Raw genomic sequence first — 17,738 nt, 5'->3', positions numbered from 1 at the left:
TTCCATTTAACTCCCTTTATTTCCTCTCCCTCTCTCATTCTGGTGGCCATACAATCTCACCCCTCCTCTGTATCTCTTTTGTATGTATCCATCTTATTGATACCTCCTCTTTCTGCTTCTCCCCCCCCATCCCTCCATCTCTGGGTCTCACCAGTTGTTTACGCCTCCTCAGTGAGTGCTATTACAGCATCACTTTGCATTTAGATAACCATCGCCTCGTCACCTCAAATTGGTCAGGAGCACGAGCAGGGGGATAAAGAGAGGGGGATGGAGGAGGAGGAATAGGAGGAGGAGGAGGTGATGTGGAGGTTTAAGCCGAATCTTTCCTGGAGAAATAATTGCAGATGTTGGAGCCCCAGCGAACACTGACATGTAGGGAAATTTTAGAGGAAATACAGACCAGCAATTTTACCACTGGCAATTATGATCAACAGCATTTTTTCCATTACACTTTCATTCTGCCGCTCCCTGCTGTGTCATCCACACACATTTATTTTATTCCTGAATTCCTCTCTATCCTCAGCCCTCGAGTTATGCCAAAATGAGTTGCGGTGTAATGTCTCATGACAACTGCTCCACTTTCAAAGCCAAGGAACCTGAGCTGGGTGAGCAGGGAAACTTGTGAAAATTAAATGTAATAATTCATCATGTGTCCCGGAAAAAGAAAACATCTGTAATTTTTACTGATACACATCAACGAAACAGTTCTTGTTATTGCTGCTTCTACCTCACAGACAACAAGCGTGTGTCCGTGCGTGTGCGTGCGCGTGTGTGTGTGTGTGTGTGTCAAACATCTACGTCACCATAGCAATGACAATAAATAAAGCGGAACACAACAATAAAACACTTTTCAAGCAATAAGCACAAAGTGCTTTTTCGAAGTAAAAAATCCAAAACATAATAAACAACAAAAAAGCTATACTGTCAATATACGGTAATTTTCACCCAGTTGAAGTTTCCAATTGAGCAGTTTGTCTGAAAACTAAATCAAGTGATGTGGTTAAAGTGTGTTTACAAGCATCAAAGTGTGTGATTGGAATATATGTAGAGGAACTTGTCTCAAATATTTGTATTCCGACAGCATCTAAAGTAAAAAACGCATACAGCTCTTGATGATGCACATTACAGTTCCAGGATCATTTTGTCAGCCACTAATGACTTTATAAGACAACTGTAATATAGTGGAAATTACACTGTCAGAAACTCAAACTAAAAACCCATGTGTTTGAAAGATAGTGATTTAAAGAAAAGCTCTGGTGTACAATTAAAAAATTAAACATACAGTGTAGCAGCTGAAGCTGAGGTGCAAAGAACACATTTGAAAGAGGTTATGACTTCTGTGTGTGTGTGTACGACCACATCACAAGCTCCAAATCTTTTTGAACCTAATTTAGACCTGTAGACCAGTTAGAAAAGCAACACACTTACTGCACCCACGCACACACTCTTATATCTTCCAGGTTTAATTATTGTACTTCCCTCATCAAATCGTCCCTTCAGCGCCAAAATGGTCCAGAATTCTGCTGCAAGGCTACTGACTGGATACAAAAAGACAACCGACATCATATCCATTCTCTATTCTTTATATCGGCTTTCCATTAGATTCAGAACTAATTTCAAGGTTCTCATTAAAGCACTCCAGGGCCAGATACACACACACACACACACACACACACACACACACACACACACACACGTGTACATTTGTTAAAGGTAATGATGAGTGGCACATGGTGAAGAAAGTGAACATGCCAAATGTAGCTTGACAGAGCATCTGAGAGTAAATAATAAATGAAAAACTATGTTAATGTTTAATTTTTAGTAAAGATTATTCATGATTTTCACCCCTGAGCTGTCAAACATCATCATAACTTAATAGAAAACAATCTCTATTGAGCAAAAAGTAAAAAATGGTGTTATTGTTTCACTTTGTGGTTTCATTTCTTGGCAGTGAACAATCACTGACAAAACATTGACTTAATAAATAAATGAATATGAGTCAGAATCGGGGTGTTTCACTGGGGAATAAAGTGTATTATACTGAATCATACTGGAGAGGAAACAATGAGCAGAGCAGAGAGAAGCTGTAAATGCCGTGGATGAAAAGCAGCTTTAGTCCAGCTCTGTTTCTCTGTGGTCTTGGAAACAATATATGAACAAAAGCCTGTCCCCTTGTTCTCTCTGTAGCTGTTCTTCACTGGGCCTCGAGCTCACAGATGTTGCAGTTTCAAAGGTGGAAAGCTAGTTAGCTGTAGCATCAGCAGCCTCCCCTGCTGTTCATCAGGCCGGGCCGGCTGTAATTACAGACGGAAAAGGAGGACGCTAGAGAGTAGTGTGTGTGTGTGTGTGTGTGTGTGTGTGTGTGTGTGTGTGTGTCTGTGTGTGTCTGTGTGTGTGTGTCGGTCAGACAGTCGTTATCCCTATGTGGCATGCGTGGGTGTGCATCATATGTGCGATAGAGATCAAGCAGGGACAATACAGGAGCAAAGAAGCCTCGATGCCCTTTGAGCGGCTGCACTAAAAGAGTCCCCCACCACCCACTCTTTCTTTTTCTCTTGCCCTCCATCTCTCCATGTGTCACCAGATTCATTCTTTTTCACCAGACTCCCCTCCATCTCTCAAGTCTGCTTTCCTCATCTAGTCCTTTCTCTTTGTAATTCCTGCCATATTTGTTCTCAGAGCTGGGTCTAACATCACAATGATCACGCTGATATTTTGGTGCTGATGAAAATCAAAACTGAATACAGTAATCAAAACAAAAACAGACTTAAGCCAAATGAAGAAACAATACATCACCAGATCTTGACAACTGTACACATGGAAAACTTTTAAAAACAAAACTGAAGAAAGTTAATTTGATTTTTGTCAAAAAGGAATTAAAAAAGGACAAAAACAGTTATTTTTAATACCTAATTAGTTTCTTTTTCAGGCGGCTCTCTGTGGAGATTTAATTATGATTTGGCATCAGGCGGCGTTTTGGGGATGAAATGGAAGTTATTGATCAAGGCTCTGTTGGAAGGCTGTAAAGATGGAAGGAGATACAAGCACAACCAGAAAATGAGAGAGAGATTGTGGAGCTGGAAACACATTTTCATTCACACCATGGGCAGTGACGTGCTGACAAGCCGTGCACACCAAGATGTTGGTTGGCCGCAGAGCCATTTCGCTTGCATCAGTATTTGCACTAAAGCAGCAACGCTTTTATAGAAATGTCTGTTTTGCTTTTTTTTCTTTTTGCTCGTTGATGTAATGATTCAGCTGCTGGCGGCTTCTGAAAGCTGCTCTCTCTGTCTCACCGGAAGAATTCTTTCAGCGCACAGGAAGTAATGTGTTGTCCTGTTCTACTTTGTTGAAAATACAGTATACATAATATATATGTAATAACATAAGGGTGAAAGTAAATAAACATATCAATATTCCTGCGGATCAGCCCAGGGAAGAGTGTTCTGGTGGATAATAGAGGAGCCTGGTTGAGCAGCTGAAGTATATTTAAACATAAACATGTATTTAAATGTGGATTCTTGGGAGAACGACACATTAAAGCTGCAGTTATCAGTAATTGAATTGGCAATGGAACTGATTTATGTGTTATGTGATATAATGCCTAACAAACAGAGGATTGCTCTTAGTTCTGTGGTTCCCTTCAGCTCAGTGGAGCATTTTAGTATCTTTCAGCTTGTTTTGGATTTTCATCTCATGCTTTTTTTGGCTGAGTCACACGGCTCTCCAATTTTGTGACAAGGCACTGACATAATAAAACAAACCTAAGCCCTGAGTTGTGTGTCGCAGAACATCATGCATTTCATTTTGGCGTCCATGTTATCAGGATAGAGGCTCCATGCTGCTCTTCTAGAGAGTCTGGGTTTCTTCTTCACACGCCACGCATGGTTCATAACAAACTAGGGAGTGAAATGATATTTCACCACAGTTTCAATGTAAATCAGTGGAATATGTATGAATATATATCCTGTTCCTGTTTCAAAGTAAAAGCACTTGTTTTTGTTTGCATTTCTGTTGACTGAATTATTCATTTGTTTTAACAAGGTTTTTAGTGTTACTGCAGGACCAGGAGATGCACTGCTTCATACTGTAGAGTCCTGGCAGTAAGCTGAATACAATGGATGCTTTTATTTGAGGAAATAGTCATACCAAAAACCTCACGCTTTGACACGCACCTTGTGTAGCGCGGGCGTTACCATTTTTATTCAGTTGTTTTACCATTTTATTGGCACAAACACTCGATTGTGCCCAGTGCTAATGTGGGAGGACTTGGTTATGAAATTTTCACCAGGTACTGAACAAAGAAAGTCTTCCCTTACATAGATACATCACTATGCATGTCAGAGGTGCAGTGGAAGAGCATTGTACCCGGAAGGCTGTGCAGAGTTACCTCCTGTAAGACGTTATCTCTCTGCTCTGCTGTTTTTCTACTTTTATTTCAGTTGTGGAATATACCTGATATTTTCAGCATTGTGAAGTCACTATCGGTTTTATCCCGTAGTGTAATAGTAAATAGATACGTGTATGGCAGTGTACCCTCCAGTCAGTGATCATGAAAAGACGGGCATAAATATGGACACACTTTATCTCATGCGCTTCCCATTTTCCTCATCCTTATTCTAATAACTCACAAGAAATTGAACTATTATTCATCGCAGCTTATAGAGATGGTAACCTCTGTGTCACCGATAAATCAGACACATTTGCTCTCAGATGAATCAGGCTCCTGCTTTTTAACATCCATAAACACAAATCTTTTAAAGTTTAATATAAAGCTGGTTTTAATTAATAAGGATTTCAGCTACACGAGCAGATCTGAGCACATATGGATGACTCAGAGGTTTTTACACTGAGAAACCTGCAGTGACTTGTCAAGCAGTTCCCGTAAAACAATGGGACTTAGAGGGAAGGATGTTCATGCATGCACATGTGCATCCACTAGTGCTGTAATCTGAGCAGCTGAGTGTCATCCATGTAACCACATCCTCTTCCTCGGTGTGGAGAGGAGGAACCCGAGCCTTCATCTCCCTGTATGTAAAAGTCCCTCGTCATCACTAATATGGGCAAGAATATCAGCATTTAATATGCACAAGGGGACTGCAGAGGTCAGAGCAGGGGCCCAGGATAAGGAAATACTGCGCACATTCATGCAGATGAACAGAAGGTGGTGGAACTGGAAAACACACACATCCTCTTCTTTTTTACCATGGGAGTCATGTTGGCAAAACATGAAAAAATGATATCATCCCTAGTACTGTGATGTCTTTTTCCTCAGTCATCTGGACCCAGAGGAGATAGAGTCTCATATGGGCACAAAGTTTGAAGGGTTTTTGAGTCTGGAACTGAGGCGGGCAGACTCAGTTCATTTACACACACAGACACGCGCACACACACACACACACACGTTTTTACTTATATCTTAGTGAGGACACTCATTGGCATAATGCATTCCCTATCCCCTTACCCTAACCTTAACCACCGCAACTAAATACCTAACCCTCCCTTAACCTAAACCTAATTCTAACCCTAAAACCAAGTTTTAACCCCCAAACAGTCCATCAGACGTGGGTCAGAAGGTCAGGACCGGCAAAAATGTCCTCACTCTGTAGGTTGTGAGCTCAAAATGGTCCATACAAAGATACCAGTACATCTCACACACACACACACACACACACACTATGTCATGTGTCCATGACTTCAGAGGATATAACATTGACTTACATTGATTTCCTGGAGACACCACTCTTAACCTGGACTTTTTGGAGGAACAATCATCATAGCAGCAGTCTTTCATCAAGGGAATATCAAAGACACTGATTCCAGTAAATAACTTTATGCCATTTATGCGCCTCAACCACACTCTGTATTGAACACAGTAAACCACAGTCTGTGACGGGTCCAATGCTGCCACCTATGAGCGCCATGGAGCGTTGCGTCTGGCGTTCCGCTGTTACGCAGTCACGCTGCCAGGGGGCGCACTCCTGTCACCAACCCCTCTCTCCCTCTCCCTCCCTCTCTCTCTCTCTCTCTCTCTCTCTCTCTTTCTCTTTACCAGGGGATGCCGGAGTCTGAGCGCAGCTCCTCTCTCATTCATGCTGAGCGCTGCTCTCCTGTGCGCACGGAGCTGCAGAGCTGAGCTTTGGAACCTCGTACCGCCGCCGCCGCTGCTGCTGTCTGACAAGCCCGCTGGGAATGGAAATGTCTTCTGCTGCCACTCTCACATCCCACTAACATGCCAAACAGGACGGACGCGACGGAGGGATTGATGCGTAAGTACCGCCAAACTTTTTCTAGTTGTTCTCTATGTGCGTCTTGGAGCTCGGTGACATCCATGTCTTTCCCCGACTCTTCCTCTCTCCTCCGCCTGTCCTCCCTCATACCTCCCACCGATGTCTCTCTCCCAGCATCGCCTCCTAAAGAGAACACACACGGACCAGTCATGTGCTGCAGGGCATAAGAGGGTTTTTGTGTTGTGTCATATATTGCGCACGGAGACATCGCATGGCTTGTTGGGGGGAGAAGCAAGCAGACGCACGCTGAGGATGCGGGTGGACGGATGTCTGAAGTGAACTGACCGTCACCCATCATTTTGTTCCTCCTCTGGTGGTGTTAGTCAAGTTGTGGTGAGAGGGTGAAGGATTTTTTTTACCTTACTGGCAATGAGCTGCGGATTTAGGATGCAGTGTGGCACTGGGTATAGGCTGCCAGTGTGTTATTGTGCGTTCTAGTGTGAGCTCCTCGGGCTGTTTTATGTGCCACATGCCCGGGCTTTAATGTTCCTATGGCATGTCACCGGAGCACGCACTGTAGGAATGTGGTCGCATGATGCAATTAGACTTCCTACCTTATTTGCTATAAACCATCCGTTGTGCAACATACACACACACGCACGTATAAAAGTATTACAGGAGTTTTGCATTTGGTTCAGTTGTGGTTTTATTTGATGACTCTGTGCTGCATCTTTGAAACACACTTTGTGCGCGTGCATGTGTATATAGCTTATATGATTGTGTGCGTGCCGGGCCAGCTCTCCTGCAGTGACACCACGCAGTGTATGTGCATGTGTGCAAGTTTGTACGTGCATGCAGCAATTGAATGTGTGTGTGTGTGTGTTAGTGTCTGCCCCATACTCACCCACACACACACACACACACACATTTATAGCATCATCATTTTGGAGACGCATCAACGTGCTTTGACAGTTTTGTGTCACCTTATGAATTTTTGACTTGAAATGCGTAGGTGAGGCAGACGGGCTGATTTTGAGAGACAACGGGCGCCAAGCCACCGCTTTGGCTGCCAAGCACATAGAGGAAATCTCTTTAGGTGTGTGTGTGTGTGTGTGTGTGTGTGTGTGAGTGAGAGGGAGAGGAAGGAAAGAGTCTTCTCTGAACATCCTCTCATCTCCTTTTCTCTCCTCTTATCTCACTCGGGGGTGAACTTGTGAGGATGTGTCTTTGTGTGTGTGTGTGTGTGTGAGAAAAATGATGTGGGAGCTTTGGAGGAGATGCAAAGAGATGTATGGGGAAGTCAGACTTCTTCCCCTCTCTCTTCAGTGTGTGCATGTGTGTCATGATGTTCCTGTGCTGGGACGCGTTGATAAGACAGAAACCCTGTACATCACCTCCACTTTGTAGCAGAGGCGTGACATCCAAAGTGACTGCATGCACGGCTATAGTGACATGATGACTGTGAAGCATATTACTTCTCATAACTCTTATAGTCGCACACTGTTTTCAGAGGTTTTAGCCCAAAATGAGCCAGAATCATACTCAAACGACAGCGGCGCAGCATGTGCCTTGAGCTTCCTGTAACCTAATTACCTAGTTTATTCTTGGAGTCTTTTATTATTAATTTGTTCTTCGAGGAGATCATGCTTTCTCTCCGCTCTCTATGTATCCACCTTTCTATGTATCACAGGCGTTCTGTGTGTGCTGTAACTAATGCTCAGTCACATTTAAAGGGACATCTAGGATGACACATCCCATGTGAGACAAGTGTCTTCTGTTCCGTCACACAGTTAAAGCAACCCTATCATAATTTCTTGCTTTCTTTAAAGCTTCAGAAGTAGGACTACTCCTATATGAGGCGACTGATGCTGTGTTTATGGCACACTGTTAATAAGGGATGTGCAATCATGCATTGCCTGAACGTAGGCTTCATCTGACAGTTTTATGTGATTATCAGAGATTAATCTGTTATATTGTCGTGATATTCTTAAGTTCTGCTGTAGATAATGCAGTGACATGTTAAGTTTAGTGGTGAGGTACGTTTTCTTGGGTGCGTAGTTGAATGGCCTTATTCTTTGTTCACGGATGAAGCTTCTTTTACTGTTGGCCCGAGTCTATTCCTCATGGAGCTGCATTGACACTGACTTTTATTGGCCACATTATAAGTGAGAGTGGACTCAGCAGGCTCACCACCTTGCCCAGCGGGAAACCATTGTGTTTGGGCGAAAGCACCAACCGCCTCAGGAAGAGTGTGTGTCTGTGTGTGTGTGTGTGTCTGTGCGTGTGTTTGTGTTTGAGGTCAGGGAGGCGGCGGTGCTGGAGTCGTGTCTGTGCTCTCAGCCCTCAGTGGCTCAGACCCCAGCTGAGATGAGAGCACCAGACAATCGACAATGCACCCTGCGGTCCGGCTGCGTCGAGCAGCTACACAGCCTCAAATGCCTGTAATAAATAATCCAGGGAGGACAGGTGGGAATAACATAACAATAAAGCAGATTGGTTATGCTGTTATTAACTGTTGCAGATTGAAAAGCACGCAGAGGAAGGATGTATTGTCATAGCATGTTCACATGATAACAGGGCGTTTAGCTGAGGGTTTTTATTCTACGTGCCTTTACTGTGTATGAGCAGCTTGCAGATTTCAATGAAGTAAGATATGAAGCATGTGATATGATAACACCAAGTAAGACCAATAGAAATGTTGCACTCGATCACGTACTTGCTGAAGTGTGACGTGATCGACTCATCTCTTGTCTGTCTCAGTCCCTCCAATAAGTAGGTATCAGTTTTAAGTGATACTTTGATATTTATTAATATACATGTCCATGACAGTCCATAATTTAAAAATGAATAAGATATAATAAGTCTACATTTTATTATCAGACTGCTCTACTGAAATAGGTCATGTGTCCCAACACAAGTTTCAAATAAATGACAACAAAAACTTCAATGCCACACATTACGAAAGAATGGCTGCTGTGCAATTATTATTATCAGTCCCTTTAATTTAGTGTTCCTTCCACACTGAGGTTACTTAGAGATCCAACTTTGATTTAACAGTTTGACAGACTGATGAGCAAATGAGTTCTGCAGTCTGTTCAGTCGAGCCTGTGAGACTCCAAATCTTCTGCTTGATGGCAAAAGCTGATATTCTTCAAATAAGATATAAGAGATGTGCCCGAGACAACATTCTTTTAAAATAGGCAGCTTGAAACTCGACACAAGCATTAAAATCTTTGAGGAGATCCTTGCAGTGCTTTAAGCTGGACAGTCCGTCATCTGTACCATACACTGATTCCATACTGCATAACACTGCATTATTGATTTGAAAAACAATACCAGGATCTCTTAGATCATTAACTGCGGAGGCTGGAGAATCACATTCCCCTGGAGTCCAGACAATTGTAGCGGTCAGGTAACGCCACTGGGTGGAAAATGTCTCAGTTGAGGATCGTGGTTGGATGTCCAGTTACAAGTCCGAAAGTAAGAATATCCCAATGATTTTTAAAGAACAGTGTCCCACCATCATCTTGCTGAAGGAATGTGGGCAGTAAATATAATATATAATAAACATATATTCTATTCTGCTGTTGTGTTGAATTCAACAGTAAAGTGATATCGTAGATGAACCACTTTATCTTGTTTTTCCTCTTCCTTTCCTGATCAGCCAGTAACTGAGTGTTTACAGCTTCCAATTTCTAAACAGAGAAACAGAGGATGAGAGAAAAATCAAGAGAGAGAGGAAGAGTGAGGCAATGGAGCTTTTAAGTTCTCGGCATCTTTTTGATGCAGCCTCCGAGCTGAAAGGCCACAGTAGATCAAACAGGGCAGGCGGATTGGAACAGTTTCTGTTGTAAGGGGAAGACACGATTCGACGCTGCACAGAGGCGACAGGTAAACTCAGTGGAGGTGGCGCCCACTTTTACTCGCTGCCTCATTGTAAACACTCGATTCCAAAGTTCAAAATAGAACTTGCAAGAAGCTTAATTGTCGTTAGCAACCGCGTTCAGGATTTTCAAGCGAGACGAGAGGCGTGTGGGTGGATGGGGGGAGTTATTTCCTATTCTGGTGTGAGCAAGGATAATTCTGCCATTGTTTTGTCAGCAATTAAAAGAATTTCAGCAACCCATTTTCTCCTGCTGCTGCTGCAGACCGTGCAGTGTGTGTTTGTTGTCCCAAATGGCCAATTTCTGCCTTTATGGTCTTACTGTCTGAACAGTTGAGGCAGCAGTAACTAGTGCTTGTGTGTGTATATATCTGTGTGTGCTACACAACCCATATCTTGATGTGTAACAGAACAGAACCAATGAGCTTATGTTTGTTTCCTGTTTATCTGCAATGGTCCAATCTCCATATTTCACACACTCACTCACTCGGACATCCTCCCTTAACCTTTTTCTCTTCAAGTATAAATTTAGCGCTGGGCCAAGGTCAAAGTTTTCCCTATATGGCTTTCAGATGCAGATCTTTTTAGTTTGACTTTCCCCGGACTTCAATAATGTGTGGGAGGGAAATTCTGAAAGGAGAAAAAGGGAGAAGGTGGACAGAAGAAAAGACCTACTCCTACTATTTTCTGTTTTATATAATTTAAAGAACAATGTCAGTAGTTCTGTAAAACTCTCAAATTGGGTCTTCATAAGGAAACATCTACCATACAAGCAAATCCCACCAAATTCTATATGTCGAATGAGTTTCTGAACGGGACTGAAGGGACTTATTTTCCATCTAGTTCTTCTGGAATTGTCCCCCAGGGAACCAAGTGGAGCTTTTTCTTCTGCAGTGAAAATGTCTGTGTTACAGTCTCACAGAGAGGAAACTGTTTAACTGCTCGAAATTCAATACTCAGAGTTCACATATCATGATGTTGTAAAACAGAACACTGCAGACTCATCTTAAACTACCCAGATGACGTCTGGTGATTTGCACCGAACGGCACCAAAGGGACAAAAAGGCCAAAGATCCAGTGTTAGCAAGTCCAGGTTTTCTCCAGTGTTTACGACACAGTTTGAATTTCACTATAATATCTGTCACTTCCTTTGGAGACAGAAATGAAAGTGTGTGACGACAGCGAGGATCAGTAGAAAAGATAGAGAACCGCTTTTATGTTCCAGCTTGTAAAGTTTTCCTCTAAAAAAGTGTTTTACTGACAGACTGGAAGAGAAGGTGAAAGAATGGGGGATGTTGGGGGTTCCAAAGTGGGGATGAGGAGGAATAACTGGTGCTTGTGAAAGTGAGAGGATGGCTGTAAGTGGTAATATACAGTATGCACTTCTGGCTGGGAACGCTGCTAAGGTTCAGCGGAGGAGGGAGGAGAAGTGAGCAGACGAAAGAGGCTGAGAAATTGGAATGTTGCTGGGGTGAAGAGGTCAAATGGGAAGGAAATGGCACATGTGACTCTACATTTCTGTCCATTTTTGGGACTATTCTTTTTAGGAAAATGTCCACATGACAATGAAGAACCTTCCACAAACCATCCTGATGTGTGTTTTTGTTCTTTGGCATCCAATAATGTTAGCTATTTGTCATGCTGTCTGAAGTCAAACTAATATTTTTGCTAATATTGTAATACACTGTGTAATCTAATCCAACAAATACTTCAAATACCTTAAATCCAAGGTAGTGACATCGGTTGAGAAGGATAAAAGAAAATGAAGAAAAATAACCAGGAAAGAAAGCGAGGGAGTCAAGTCATGGACAAAACAACTGAGGCGAGTTATTTTTTTTTTTATATATATAAAAAGAGTGAGAAACAGAAAGAAATGAAAGGGGAAGAAAAGAGTTGGAAGCAGTGAGGCAAAGCGAGAATGATGGTTTTCCTGACAATGTGACTCACATGAGAGGACACGCAGAAAGACGAGGGGATGGATAGAAGCAAAGGCTCTGACTCTGAGGTTGTGCACTTGAAATTCTGGTCTTTCTGGAAGTGATTAGGAATTCAAAGAAGTGAGGAGAGAAAGGGCGATTGAAAAGAGTTGATAGGAGATATAGAGAGAGTTACATGGTTGACTCACTGAATGAGACAGTCTTTGCCTATTGGCTATGACTAGCCGTAGACCCTATAGTCTATATCATTTGCTGATCAAGACTTTCCTTGTGACCCTGTTTCCCATCAGTGCAGTAATGGTGCGCTCATACGAACGAAAAGCAATTTTTTTGCCCAATGAAATTACATACAAAGTCAATGCAAAGACTTGTGTGAAAGATTTATTTAATGCAATCAGTGTTTGGAATGAAACCCACCGCAGACAGGTTACGTCACACAAGCGAGCAGGTTATCAAACTGGCCATTGGTCAGCCTTAGGTAGTTAAATTCCCAGAGCTGTGTGCACCTCCATATGGTGTGGTGGAACCAGACACAATGGCATTATCATTTCCACCACAGGTACAAGGCAGCAGTTGTCATTTCTGCCACTAGGTCTCATCTCATAATTGTGGGTCATTTACTTGAGTTGCTTGCATGAGCACCGCAGTCCTGCGGCCAAACTCGTGCAAGTAACTTGAACCGTGCTGTATTACCCTGCTGCATGTCCTCCCTCCTCACTCCCCTGCTGACCTGTGCTCATTTTACAGGTTCACAATAAACACCAACACTAATCTGAAGTTATCAGGTCATGTACAGTACTGAAGTTTACTTTGTCTCTGTGCGATTTCCTCGAGTTTATGAGCTACGTATCTAAACATTGAAAAAAGTGCAACACTTTGCAAAGACGTAGTTCAACCGACATGACTCGCACAGCCAGGACATCAGAGTTAAAGAGACAAGAACAATCGGGATTCATGATCCAACATCATGGATTAATAAATAATTACATGTGATCGTCTGTTTGTGTGAAGAGCGACAAAGATGAGCGGACGCACACACACTTCTGCAGACAGGAGTCAAGTTCTTCCTGCAGATTATGACTCAACGCATTGTTTCACCTTGATTGTTGCAGAAGAAGTGACGCCCCGTTGTCCCAGGGACATAAATATGAGCAGTTTATTTTAATAAAGATCAGTTCAACGTATGAGTGATTAGAAAGAGCAGAGTCTCTTGTTGGCAGGTGTTGACTGCTGAGTAATGCACCTCATGTGGGGGCTGGTGCTGCTGCTCAGCACAGCAGGAAGTCTGGAGTGACGATGGTAACTTCTTAAAGCCGGATCTAAAATCACAGGGTCTTAACCCCCATGTTATTCATTATTTGTCAGGTCCTGAAAGTATGACTTTGTCCCCACTGATCCATTGTAGCAGGAAAATATGTGCCTGTTGACAGTTTCTCCAGAAAGAAGAAACACTTCTGTTCAAATGCACTTTTTAAAAGCATGATATCAAACTTTACTCTTAACATTTGTGTGAGAGAAGTTTTTAAAGAAACAATTTGGAGCAATGACGTTCCAAGTTGTCTACAGTCTAAAGTGGGACTTATTAATATCCTAATAAAGAGCAGTGCATTGTAACTTCACTTTATTATAGTGCCAAGCTTTGGCTAACTCAACTGTTTGGTTTCTCCTGCTGTGAAACCTACAACAACGCAGAGTTGAATCAGCCCCTATTCCCACTTTGGGGCCATACAAAGCTCACCAGGAGTCCAGTTACTATTCATAGCCCTCAATTATAAAAATAACAATAAAGGAACCAACAAAAACAGAGCATTTGTATGATTAGTGTTTCATCATACTGCCAACAGAAACAATTTGCCATCTGGGGAAAACACAAGGTAAACAGACGTTGTCATCGCTCTTGTGTTTCAAACATTTTCAGAGGGATCCTGACAGGTCCCTCTTGGCTTCATTGTGAAGGAACCGCAGTGAAATGACAGGAATGACAGAGCAGAAACGCTGAGTCAGCGAGTACAGTGACACTCCCCCAATCATCTTTCACACACAGCCCCGCTCACACACTCTGAGGCTCATCTCATTTTATTGAGTGCTTAGTCAGTCACTAACCCGCATGTGTGAGGGAGGGGTGGCCATCTGATTTTGTCCATGTGTGTTTTGAGAAATGGGATAAGAGAGCCGTGTGTGCTGCGTCCTCTAACACAGAGGTACACCGTCCATGTTCTGCGTTTCTATCAAGGACACCCCTGCACGTGTTTTTGCATCCTTAAGCAGCCTCTGTGAGCAACATAGACTGGAAATAGAAATGTAGGACTTGTCTTCACTTTTTCCCACTATCCAGAAACTAAGACAAAAAGTCCTGGATACATGTGCCGCCATCTTGCACAAAAGACCACATTTGTGTCTGCATCATAAAGTGATCGAGGGGTGGAGCCGCTGTTGCATGGTCCCACTGATACATGCGCTCGACCAATCTCATGTCAGTGTCAGCTGTCAATCATGACGTTTCAGCCTGTTTTTATCGCATCAAATTACTCACTAGAATTGTACTCAGCAGATTGCACAACTCCATCAAGGCCTAAATTTCAGTCATCGGTATCAGTGCCTGAATTTTTCCATAAAAGTTAATGAATTATTCTCTTGGATAATGGTAATAATGTTAAAAAAAAATTAAAATTTCGCAATGTTTAAGAAGTCAAGGACTTTTTTGTTTGGTCTACGTCTCCACTTACATGGAGCAGGCAGGGTTTATGACGTATACTGTAGCCAGCCACCAGGGGGCCTGAAGCCTTTGCATCAGTTGTGGGCAGCCGTCATGTCATCCATCTTATACAGTCTATGTTGAGCTCACACAAAAATGCCAATGTCTCTCAGGGGAATCAAGCTTGTGCTGCAGATGGACCAGTTCTATTGGTCCGACATCTCATATGGGCATTCATTTTGCTCTGAACTGGAGAAACAGGTGATGCTCGAAGGTAGCTGGCTTTCGCTTTGTTGTGATGGATGCACTCCTTGCTTCAGTTGAGAAATGAACGCTCTCTGCTCAGTTTAAGCCTCATAGAGTGAGATTCCTCCAATCCAGCTTCGTTTCCCTTCCTCCTTTGTCTTTGTATCTTATTCTGACAGCTTTAAATCCCCTTGCGTTCTGTCTGAAAGAAGGGGCACAGCTGATAACACAGTAAAGGTGTAGTGTTGATAGTAAATGCTTCCACTCCTGCACAACAAAGTAAACCATAGGGTCAAAAACATCCATTTGAGGCACCTTGAGGTTTGCTGTTTGAAAGCAGCAGAGCTCTCCTTGGCTGAATCGCTGCCTTTACCGTGGTGATGCATGGGAAACACTAAGGCAATGCACAGGGACAATATAGCTTTCAACAGACGCGTGGGGTTGCAAATGGGCAGACACTGAAGAGAAAATGTTGAGTTTGGTGAAAGCAACAGTGACACAACCAGAGGAGAAGCTTTTGTCTCGTGAGATGAATTTACTCAATAACCTCTGCCTAATGGGGCTGTCTATTATTTTCTGTTTTTGTGCCTGTCTCTATTTCTCTCTTTCCCTTTTTTTCCCCCTTTCTCCACGGCTTAGATATTGTGTGCCATTATTCTGTATGCCTCTTCCCATCTCTTTATTCTCTCTCTGCCTCGCTCTCTTGTTCTCTCTGGCCTTCATTCAGGAAATTCACATGAAAGGGAGAGACAAATAATTCAGTGTATTTAAATTTAACAGCTGAAACAATATGAAGTCTTGGTGTTTTTGTGACAGCAGGAGCTTTTGTCCACTTTCTTATTTGTCCAGATCAGAGTTATCAGTACAGCTGACATTCGGTCTAATTTTACACTTTAAAAGGCGTTGCACTGGTGTGTGTTGGAAAACAACACCCAAAGTCATTGTCTCCTACAGTATGAAGGAATGCTCACTTATGATGTTGATTTGCATGCAGAAACATTGTGGATGTGAAGCATTTCGCTTTATTTGACTGGAAATTCAGTTTCTATTACTGGGACTCGTTCCTGTTTTATAGTTTCTTCCAGCTCATCTCAGTCTGAGAACTTTGCTCAACGCTGAAATATCTCAACAAATTTAAAACAGACGCTAATGTCACACATGTTCCCCCTGTGTCTGAGTGGGTTTTCTGTGAGTACTCTGGCTTCCTTCAACAGTCCAATGAGTTACAAGAAGAAAAGTTAAGTCAGTTGGAGAATCAAAATTTGTTTCTCTATGTTGGCTCTGTGATACGATGGCGATCAGTCCAGGGTGTGCTGCGCCTCTTGCCTTATGTCAGCTGGGATTGGCTCCAGCTCCTCCTGTGACCCTTAAGAGGATTAGCGTTATAGAAAATGGATGGATGGTTTATGAGCAAATATTTACCAGAGTGCTGCTGGCCGGCATTCTTGTGTCCAAACCTGTCCGAGCCCAAGAGAAAACCAATCGAGCCTGACCTCAAGTTTTCTTCTGTCCACACCTGACCCGAGCCTGATGCAGTTAAAGGAAACAACAGAGTTTGTGTTGCTCTGTCCCTGACCCACTTGGTCATTGCTTGTTTTCCCCGATAACAGACATGTGCAGTGTAAAAAAGAGCTGAGCCAACGGGACGTCCCCGACTCATTTCATTTTCAAAATGTTTCTGAACCTGGCCCGGCCCATTGGTTATCCACAGCTCACAGGGTCACTAATATGGCTCTAGGCTCTTATCGACGCATCTTCCCTAAACTTGACGCATGTGTCTTTGCTGGTTTCAGTTGTTATTTTCCTGCCCAGCTACCGACTTGTTTAAATAGAAAATGGACTTGCACCCATTTGAGCACTCATGGGTGCGTTGGGCTTAAATTGAGGTGTTGTCAGGTGCACTGTTGGTGATTTGCTGTCTCGAGGCAGTAGAAAGTGATTGCTCGATTGACCTGGGGTGAAGTCACTGTTATTTCCTATCAAGATAGAAATATGTATACTCTGCCAGTTACACACTGATAATCTGCTCCTGTGTAAAGTGCACACACACGTTTCCTCTCAAGTGAAGTATTCTTTCTCTCTGATCGGTTTATTGGATGTTAACACCCATGATTAATTAAAGAACTGGAGTACAACCTTCTGAACCTTGTACCTGGGGCAGTGACCTTTTTTTCCACTGTCAAACTAGGAAGTGGATTTGGACACTTAGATCATTAAAATGAAGCCTTAGTCTTGTTTTTATTGACTTGGACTGTCTTGGTCTGGGTGTTTTTACTCAGGTTTATCTTAGTCAAAAGCACTGTTGGCAGTTTTTTTAGCATCTCCTGCAGAAAACCATAGGATTCTCTCACAGCAGCAGCACTGTTCCACATCGTCACTTCTTTTATATGTGTTTTATTCTTCAAACTCAGACTCTGTTTGGTTTTCAGTGTGGTCTTACATTAGAGTCCAGGTTCACCCTTTTTATAGTCACATCAGTGAATGTGAGATACCCTGAAGATGCTCAGTGTTTGCTGGGTTCCTACTATTCCGCTGTTTCTTTTCTTTATGATTCCACGTTCTCCTCCATTCAGTCTCTTCATCTGCTTGTTTGTCAGTATAGTCTCCATGTATGACTGTTTTATTTCTCCCTCCTTTGCTCTCAGTCTGACTGATACTGTTGGTTTTAGAGATTTCAGCAGACTGACTAGAGGAGGCTTTGCTTCGGGCTGCTCCTTCTCCCTAATGAGAGAAAAGGAGCCTTTCAC

General features: G+C 42.8%; 1 protein-coding gene across 1 annotated transcript in view; it reads left to right on the top strand.

Annotated features, from left to right (window-relative positions):
- Window positions 1-17,738, top strand: part of LOC109630998 (plexin-A1-like) — a 281,886-nt gene that overhangs the window by 20,964 nt on the left and 243,184 nt on the right. Inside the window, exon 3 of the mRNA XM_020089564.2 lies at window positions 6,056-6,269. The gene's annotated coding sequence lies outside the window, so the exon portion shown is untranslated. The remainder of the gene's footprint in view (window positions 1-6,055; window positions 6,270-17,738) is intronic.

The sequence above is a fragment of the Paralichthys olivaceus genome, chromosome 6, assembly GCF_024713975.1.
Source record: "Paralichthys olivaceus isolate ysfri-2021 chromosome 6, ASM2471397v2, whole genome shotgun sequence".
NCBI lineage: Eukaryota > Metazoa > Chordata > Actinopteri > Pleuronectiformes > Paralichthyidae > Paralichthys > Paralichthys olivaceus.
The sequence above is the reverse complement of the archived record's forward strand: the minus strand, read 5'-3'. Positions and strand labels throughout refer to the sequence as shown.